Genomic DNA, 7,739 nt, shown 5'->3' with positions numbered 1-7,739 from the left:
ATACTGAAGAAATCAATTGCGTTAAAAATTTCTTTTGGTATTTCTTCAGCTTCATAATCATTGTCACCGGACACCACTGCATTCCCTTGTGCTTTAATGAAACCATTTCGAACACAGTTTTCACTTACAGCAGCCCAACGTTCTACAATCCACCTAACTATATCTTTATATGACGTTCTTTTCATCTGCCCTGTTTTGTAATATTTATGGATACCATTCATCATCCAATTTTCCCACTTAGCCCGCAAATTGTTTTTGAATAGTTTATTTACTGCAAGACCAAGGGATTGCAGTTTTTTTTTGTTTTTTTTGTTAAAGCACCTGAAATGACCGCCAATTTGTAATACTTACAATTGTTTTAACTTCTGTCGTGTCTGCCCTACCTGAATTCAAAACGAATTCAAACTATTTTCAAATAAATTCAAATTTATCCAACCTTTATCATTAGCAGTAACAATAATATCTTTGGAATCACAACCTTTTGGAACAGTCTTTCTTTGAAAGATTGTTCCAAAAAAACTCACCATCGGTGGCAGTTTGGAACCATCTGCAGTTACGCAGAGAATCACAGTAAAGTTAGACCTTTCGTGCCCTGTTGTAGCAACTGAAACCTCTTTTGCTCCCTTCAGATTCACAGTCCTAGAACTAGGCATATCAAAACTTACGGGAACCTCATCCATATTCCCAAAGTGACAAGCATCAACCCCGCACAAGTTTTCTCTCAGAAACAAACGAAATTTAGCTACTTTCGCTTCCCAGTCGCAGGGCAACTTTTGTCCAACACTAGTGGAGGAGCACACACTTAAATTGTTTCTCTTCATAAATCCAAAACCCCAAGATGGGTAGGCCTTGAAATCCTTCACATTATCATTTTGTGCAATTCTTTTCTATTCCTGCAACACACGGACAGTAGATATTTTCATACCTTTAGCTCTTTCACTAACAACCCAATCAAGCCGTTTTTTTTTCTATGGTTCGCCACAAGCACCTTCTAAACCTCATAGCACGTTTCCTCGTATTTCAAGACTGTTTCAGCCTTTGGACATTCACGAACACTACTTTTTTCCAACACTGAACAATCTACTAGCTTTACGATTCCCTTTTTCCTTTGCTACTTCTATCACTTCAAGCTTAAACTCCGCTGTGTAGGATTTTCTCCAATTTATGCAAGAAGCTATCATTCTGTATTCTGTCAAAAGCTTTAGCTAAAATTCCAAATTGATCACGGTGTACCCATTCCTCTTATCTAGTTCAATGCTAACATTGTTATAGAATATGAGCAAGTTGCTAAAACATCACCTTCGCTTAGTAAACCAATGTTGTTCATTGCAAAGTATAGAGGGTGGTCTTTGGACCACCCTCTTGCAGTGGAATTACCATACATTCCTTCCATTTCTGAGGAATATTCCCTGTTCTGAGACGCATATTAAACAGCCTAGTCAAAAGAATAGTCAGTTCAGCTGAACACTCTTTTAGCACACGTGCTGATATCCCATCAGTTCCTGTTGCTGAATTTTTATTCAATTGGTGCAACAACTCTAATACTTCGTCCTCATACACCTGAGTTTTTTCGTCTAGTGAAGAGGTATCAGTGAGCTCAATGTTGCCTACACTTGGTTGATAGCTTTTAACGAAATGGGCACTCATTAACTGAACAACCTCTTCTTCCTCTGTAAACCTCATGCCATCTGGATTTAAGAGTTATTCTTTCATATTCATTCTTTCTTTTACTTGCATCATATCGATAGAATTCTTGTATGTTGTTTTTAGCACGCAGAGCGAGTTTCTTTTCATACTCAGACTTTGCTTTCCGTACAACAGTGACTATTCTAGCCTGCTGCTTGTAACGTTCATAACGGACGTCATCCTTATCCAAATGGTATTTCTGCTACATCGTCCTTTTCTTAAGAATCTCTTGTTTAATAAGATTACACATCCATTTGTCTCCTACCCTATTTATTCTTCTAACGCTTCCAGTGAAGTGATGAGGCGACAATTCATTCTTTATGCCAAAACCCAGGCTCGCCTACCGATTATATCTCTGCAGTGCAGGCATTTTAAAATAATAGAGAAGTAACTACAGGACAAATCTATTCAAACGTGAACATTTGTTTGGTTTTGATTTAAAGCTCGATATACGAACATTCTATTCCCTGAATTCATTCTATAAATATGCCACAGAATATACAAAAGTACATTTGTTTTTAAGTAAAAGTATACTTCGTCAAACTGTTTTATCTCGGTGACAATTTCTTTTTTTCTCTCTTTTTCAAACAGTGGAATACTAATTATTCTAGCCACTAGTAATCGATATGTCAGATGCTTCAAAAAAGATTGGATCTCCATTCCAGTAAATTTTCATCAGTAAAGAAGAGCATATACTTATCAAAGTTCTTTGTACATCTTCTCTCTGTCTGCTGCTAAATCGTAAAAGTCTTCTTGGGTCAAACAAGATCCTGCGTCTACACTTTGACATCGTCACTATGCAGGTTTACTGTCTTCGTTTTGCAGGGAATATTCCAAATAATTTACTTATTTTCGGTATTTCTTTGCTGTAGTTTATATGGAAGTGGAAGGATTCTACCAACATCATTGAAGAGTTTCTTGTTTGTTTTACTTGCTAAGTTTCGTTCTACAACGAGTTGCCTTATATCGTAATAGGATATTCTATTTTATTTCTGTCTCATAACTTTGTGATAAATTTATTTGCCTTTACTTTGAGTGGAAAAGGATTTTGATGCACCCAAACTACAATTGGCATACTCACCAAGCATGAAACCTTTCGCAGCTTAAAAAAAAAAGTCTGCCATTTTGACTGTGCTCTAGAAAGATCCATTTAATTTGTAATTCATCAAATGAAGGTGATGACTGGAGAATTAAAGTATACCCACATGTGTTAAGTATGCTAATTACTCTCAATAAAGGATTCTCATTTCTACTGCCAGATATAGTTTCAATTTTAGTCCTTATAAGGACTGTCTTAAAGGGGCGAAGCAAGAATGCTTTTCATAATCCCCGTTACCTGTAGAGGACAGTGTAGATAAGGTGTTATTGAGCTTTTAAAGCTCTGATCATGGCAAGAGGGTAACAGCAATAGTCGAGCCTCAGTTAGAACTTAATTGGCTACAGCACTGCTATCGATTACCCTCCCAGGGTTTCATCCTTCTCAGATATAGTTTCAATAACTTGTTAACTCAATTTATAAGGGCAACTTTTAATCTTTATTTTCCTTTAGTAAATATTTTCCTGTTTTTAGTATTATTTAGCATAGTATTAGTATTATAATGTTTATAAATCAACTAAGATATATAAAGATATTAAATAATTAATTGAAAAACAATAAAGAACTAACGGTAGACACGTTTGGTTTTATAAACAAACTAAAAAAAAAACCCGTTAATTACTAAATTCCAAGGACCAACTTAACAAATGCCCTCTAGTGGTGAAATTAATGAAAGATTCCTATTTCCATTTGTTTTCACTCTGGGTTTGGAATTACACAATTCTATAATTAGAATAACTTATTTTTTTTTCTATTGTTTTTAGAAATCCTCCACTAATTACGAAAATAAAACAAAAAGAGTTTAATTTAGTTAAGCATATGCAAATTATTCCTGTTATTATTGGCAGCTCAAATTACTTGTGGCGTGAAGAAAAACGAATTCATAATGAGAATGACGAAAAGCAGCACTCCCTTTTGTTTTTCAACAAAACAAACACACCAAGAGAGAGAGAGAGGGATAGACGAAGACTTCTTAGTGAACAGAATCTGTCAGGTGAGGCGTCTTTCTACCTGCCTGTAGCGTTTAACAAAAGGGCATACAATATATTTGATGACGAAGCCCTTTCTGTGTAATCCGTGGGAGGGTGATGCTTAAAGTGGGTTGCTAAACATCGCTCTCATTAACCCACAACATGCACCGCGAGTCAACGTGCGTGGGTAATCGGGAATAGAGGGGTGGGGTTACCATTGTTTGCACTTAATCAGGAAAATACTGGTTTTTGAAGAGCCGTATTTCATTTAACTTCCGCTCATCAGTCGACGACGCACTGATCCGCTAATAGCTTTCGTGTGCAGATAAATTAATTTTCTACGTTATTATCTTAGCGTATGACGTGAGTCTCTTTAATTCGCCTTCGTTCAATTATCAAACAGAAATCTAAAACATCCCGACTCTAAGAGAAAAGGAAATAGTTTTATTACAATTTTTCAGACGTAAGTCTGATTAATTTAGAGGGTTCCCCACCCCCTTTGGCATACGTTCAAATTAATTGATGCATAGAAACAAACAACTAGTGGGTTCAGTCATCCTTTGTCATATGAAAAAAAAAAGTTCTGTAAAATTACTAGAAGTTGTTGGGTAGATTTAGTTAGTCTTTCGTTTCCAATATATCTGTAATAAATGGCCTTTTTTATCTTTTAATGAATTGTACGAACAGGCACTGATTAATTAGCGAGACTATTCGCGGATATCATAATTGAATTCAAGAGGGAAAAAAAGCCAGACTGGATGGCTACACAGAGAATTATTCATTTAGTTAGAATAAAATGCACGTAAAATAAATAAATCTTATCACAGATAAAATATAAACGTTTTATTTGAACTTACATATGCTTTCTTTCCTGTTTTAAAAACGTACCGAATTTAAACTGAAAACATTATAGCAGAAGGGAGATTTAAAGTATTACATAGATGGTAGGTTCCAATAATTGGATGTCATTTACTTAGAGATAGATAATAATTAAACAGTAAAAACTAATAGTTAATTATTAAATAGTTAAGTATTTAAAATAATTATTGTAAAATAAAATCGAACGCCTATAATATTTTAATAATTATTTAGCGAAATGAAAATTTGGATAACACTGTACTAAAATAATTAAATATTGAACATTAAAAACATTCGTCCGCTAGCACAAATTAAAATGGTATTGGAGGAGTACTGAGAAATAATCGAGCGTGAGATGCGGTGATTAATACCCTTGGAGAGTAATGGATGGCAATGCTGTAGCCAATGAAGTTCTAACTGAGGCTCAGCTATTGCTGTTACCCTCCTGCCATGATCACAGCTTTAATAGCTCAATAACACCTTATCCCTACTGTCCTCTACAGATAACGGGGAAGATGAAAAGCGTCCTTGCTTCGCCCCTTTAAGCCAGTCCTTATAAGGATAAGGACAAATTAAAATAAGTTCAAGTGAAAACTTTCAGTGTCTTTCATTAGAGATGTGAAACATCATCGTTCCCAAATTAATTGTAGAAGTATTTCTGCCGATCCAGATGTTGAAGTACGGACTATGTACAATAAAAGCAACATATGCAACATGTTTGTTTTTTCTTTTAATAATCCTATTCCTTCTTCTTCTTTTTTTTCCAGGGAAACGAATTAATTATCTTTAACGGAGTTTTAATTATTCATTCAATTATTTCACTATTTATATTATTTGTAACTCAAAAACCGTCCTTTCTTTAGCATGAATGAAGTGACAGTTTGTCTTTTTACAATATTCTATAAAAATTTGTGAACGGGGTTTGACCCCCCGCCTCTACAGACATAAACCACGGACCATACATGCAATTCCTACCGATGACAGAACATCTTTTTCTTTTCTGATTTATCCCTCTTCCACTATTAGTCCTGTGGAAGTTTGCTGACATGATCGATGGAGATGGCTTGTGCAACTTTTGTATTCAATTTTGCTATTATGTTTCTGAGAAATGGCTGATGTGCGCTGAGAAATTCCTGCGTAGTAATTGGAGAGGGTTTCGGGACTTAAATCGGTTATTTCTTGTTACTTGTCATTTGTATGCAGTATCTTAGTGGAACACTGAGATAAAACTGTTTTTATGATTAGTAAGTGTATGTGTGTGAGAGAGGGAGAGAGAGAGAGAGAGAGAGAGAGAGAGAGAGAGAGAGAGAGAGAGAGAGAGAGAGAGAGAGTGTGTGTGTGTGTGTCTTCGCGCTTCCTGATGAAGCCATGAGTAACACATGAAGAGTCATTCTCACGCGCTTGTCACATGACAGAAATGGCAACGGCTGTCGGGGAAGTCGGTGTAGAGCGATGGTTTAAAAGTCACGAGCGTCGAAGTTGTGTATTTTAGTCTCCCTTCATGACCACTCTGGAGTCATTACATGGTTTGTCGCTGTAAAAGACATAACACTCGATAAACTCTCATTCACAAAAGTCTTTTTATAGGAGAGCAGAACGCAGCGTTTGGAGTTGCGTCAGCGTTTCAGTATCCGCGAGCGTTCATGACACCTTGAAGATTAGAATGGATGGTTTGTCTTAGTTATAATGAACCTCACCTCGCGTGAATAACCTGCCTGCAGGGCGATCTGTCAAAATAACTTTCTCTAATTTTCACTTGAATGTATCAGCGTTCGCGTCGGAGATAGTCTGGCTGTGTCAGTTCCTTTTTTTAAAAAAATTCTTGTTATTTAAAGAAGGAGAAGGGGAGCTGGTTTGCTGATAAAAAAATATACACCTTTAAGAATTCTATCTAAGAATCTGTTTTTATAAGCGATCGATTTTGTTTTTTTTCTGTTCAACTCACAGCAACGCTCATGAAAATACATGAAATACGCTACTTGGAAATCAGTCAACGGACAGCTGCATGGACAAGATGCATCGCACTATGGAAAGAGTCACGTGTTTCAAGCCGGTATGAATTGGAGGAATATGATGCTCCAAATCAGTGCAACTGTGTTCAGATGAGATGCCTGTGAAAAGGAAACTGACGGAGTTTGAAAGAGCTGTTGTGATAGAATGCCACGTCACAGGCCCATCTTTTCGGCAATTTGTTAACAAATTGGGCCATTTCAAGTCAACAATCATTGAATACCAGACTCGTATTGAGATGGAAGCGCAGTGCGCCAACTGCAGTGCTACACGCAGTAGACGACCCACCACACTCACCGAACGTGATCGTAGGGTGTTACGAAGAATATTATGTAAGGTAATGATATTGTGATACATTTTGAGCAATAATTTCCTTCATATTCGGAATGTGTATAAAATCTAATGAATCAATTTGGGAAATGAGTTCTTCGTGATAATTTCAGTGACATTGGAACACTTTATCAATGGCATAAGAACTTGCATAATTTCTTATTTCGTTGTTGAACTTCTTGTTTCACTATTAGCTCTTCTGTTTATTCTATTTATGAGGTCTTCTCTATCTTCTCTAAATTATGCTAAGATGTACTAATAATTTTTGGAGATGAAATAACATTTTCTATAACAACTGCCGCTCTTCAATTACCAAATATACTCATATTTGGCGCACATGTCTGTCCCATTTATACATCAAATCGATGTATAACTGGGAAAAACATTTCAAAAGTGAAGTATATGTTTGTCAGTATAATGCCACTCATCATCGGTTCATCGGTACTTACATAAATACTACTATTACTACTGCTACTATTACGTTTTTTTTAATATAATTTTTTAATTATAAGAATAATTTATTACATTATTTGTTCATGCTTGGGTTAGCTTTTGTGAAGAGAGTGGGATTTAGGCTTTACTATTTATGTTGTTGCTACTGTTAAAGGGAACTAATTCTAATAATTGTCATTAAATTCTATTATAAGAAGGAAAATAAAATAAAAGTGAAAAGCGAGAGGAAAGCATGCGATAACAGTATCAAAATGATTTACACTCGCAAGCAAGACTTCTTTGGAAATATAAAGAACGATGACTTGAATCCTACCATCTTGTCGATCTATAATCGG

The sequence above is a fragment of the Typopeltis vanoorti genome, chromosome 5 (assembly GCF_054136105.1).
Source record: "Typopeltis vanoorti isolate ZY-2024b chromosome 5, IOZ_Tvanoo_1.0, whole genome shotgun sequence".
Classification (NCBI taxonomy): Eukaryota; Metazoa; Arthropoda; class Arachnida; order Uropygi; family Thelyphonidae; genus Typopeltis; species Typopeltis vanoorti.
The sequence above is the reverse complement of the archived record's forward strand: the minus strand, read 5'-3'. Positions refer to the sequence as shown.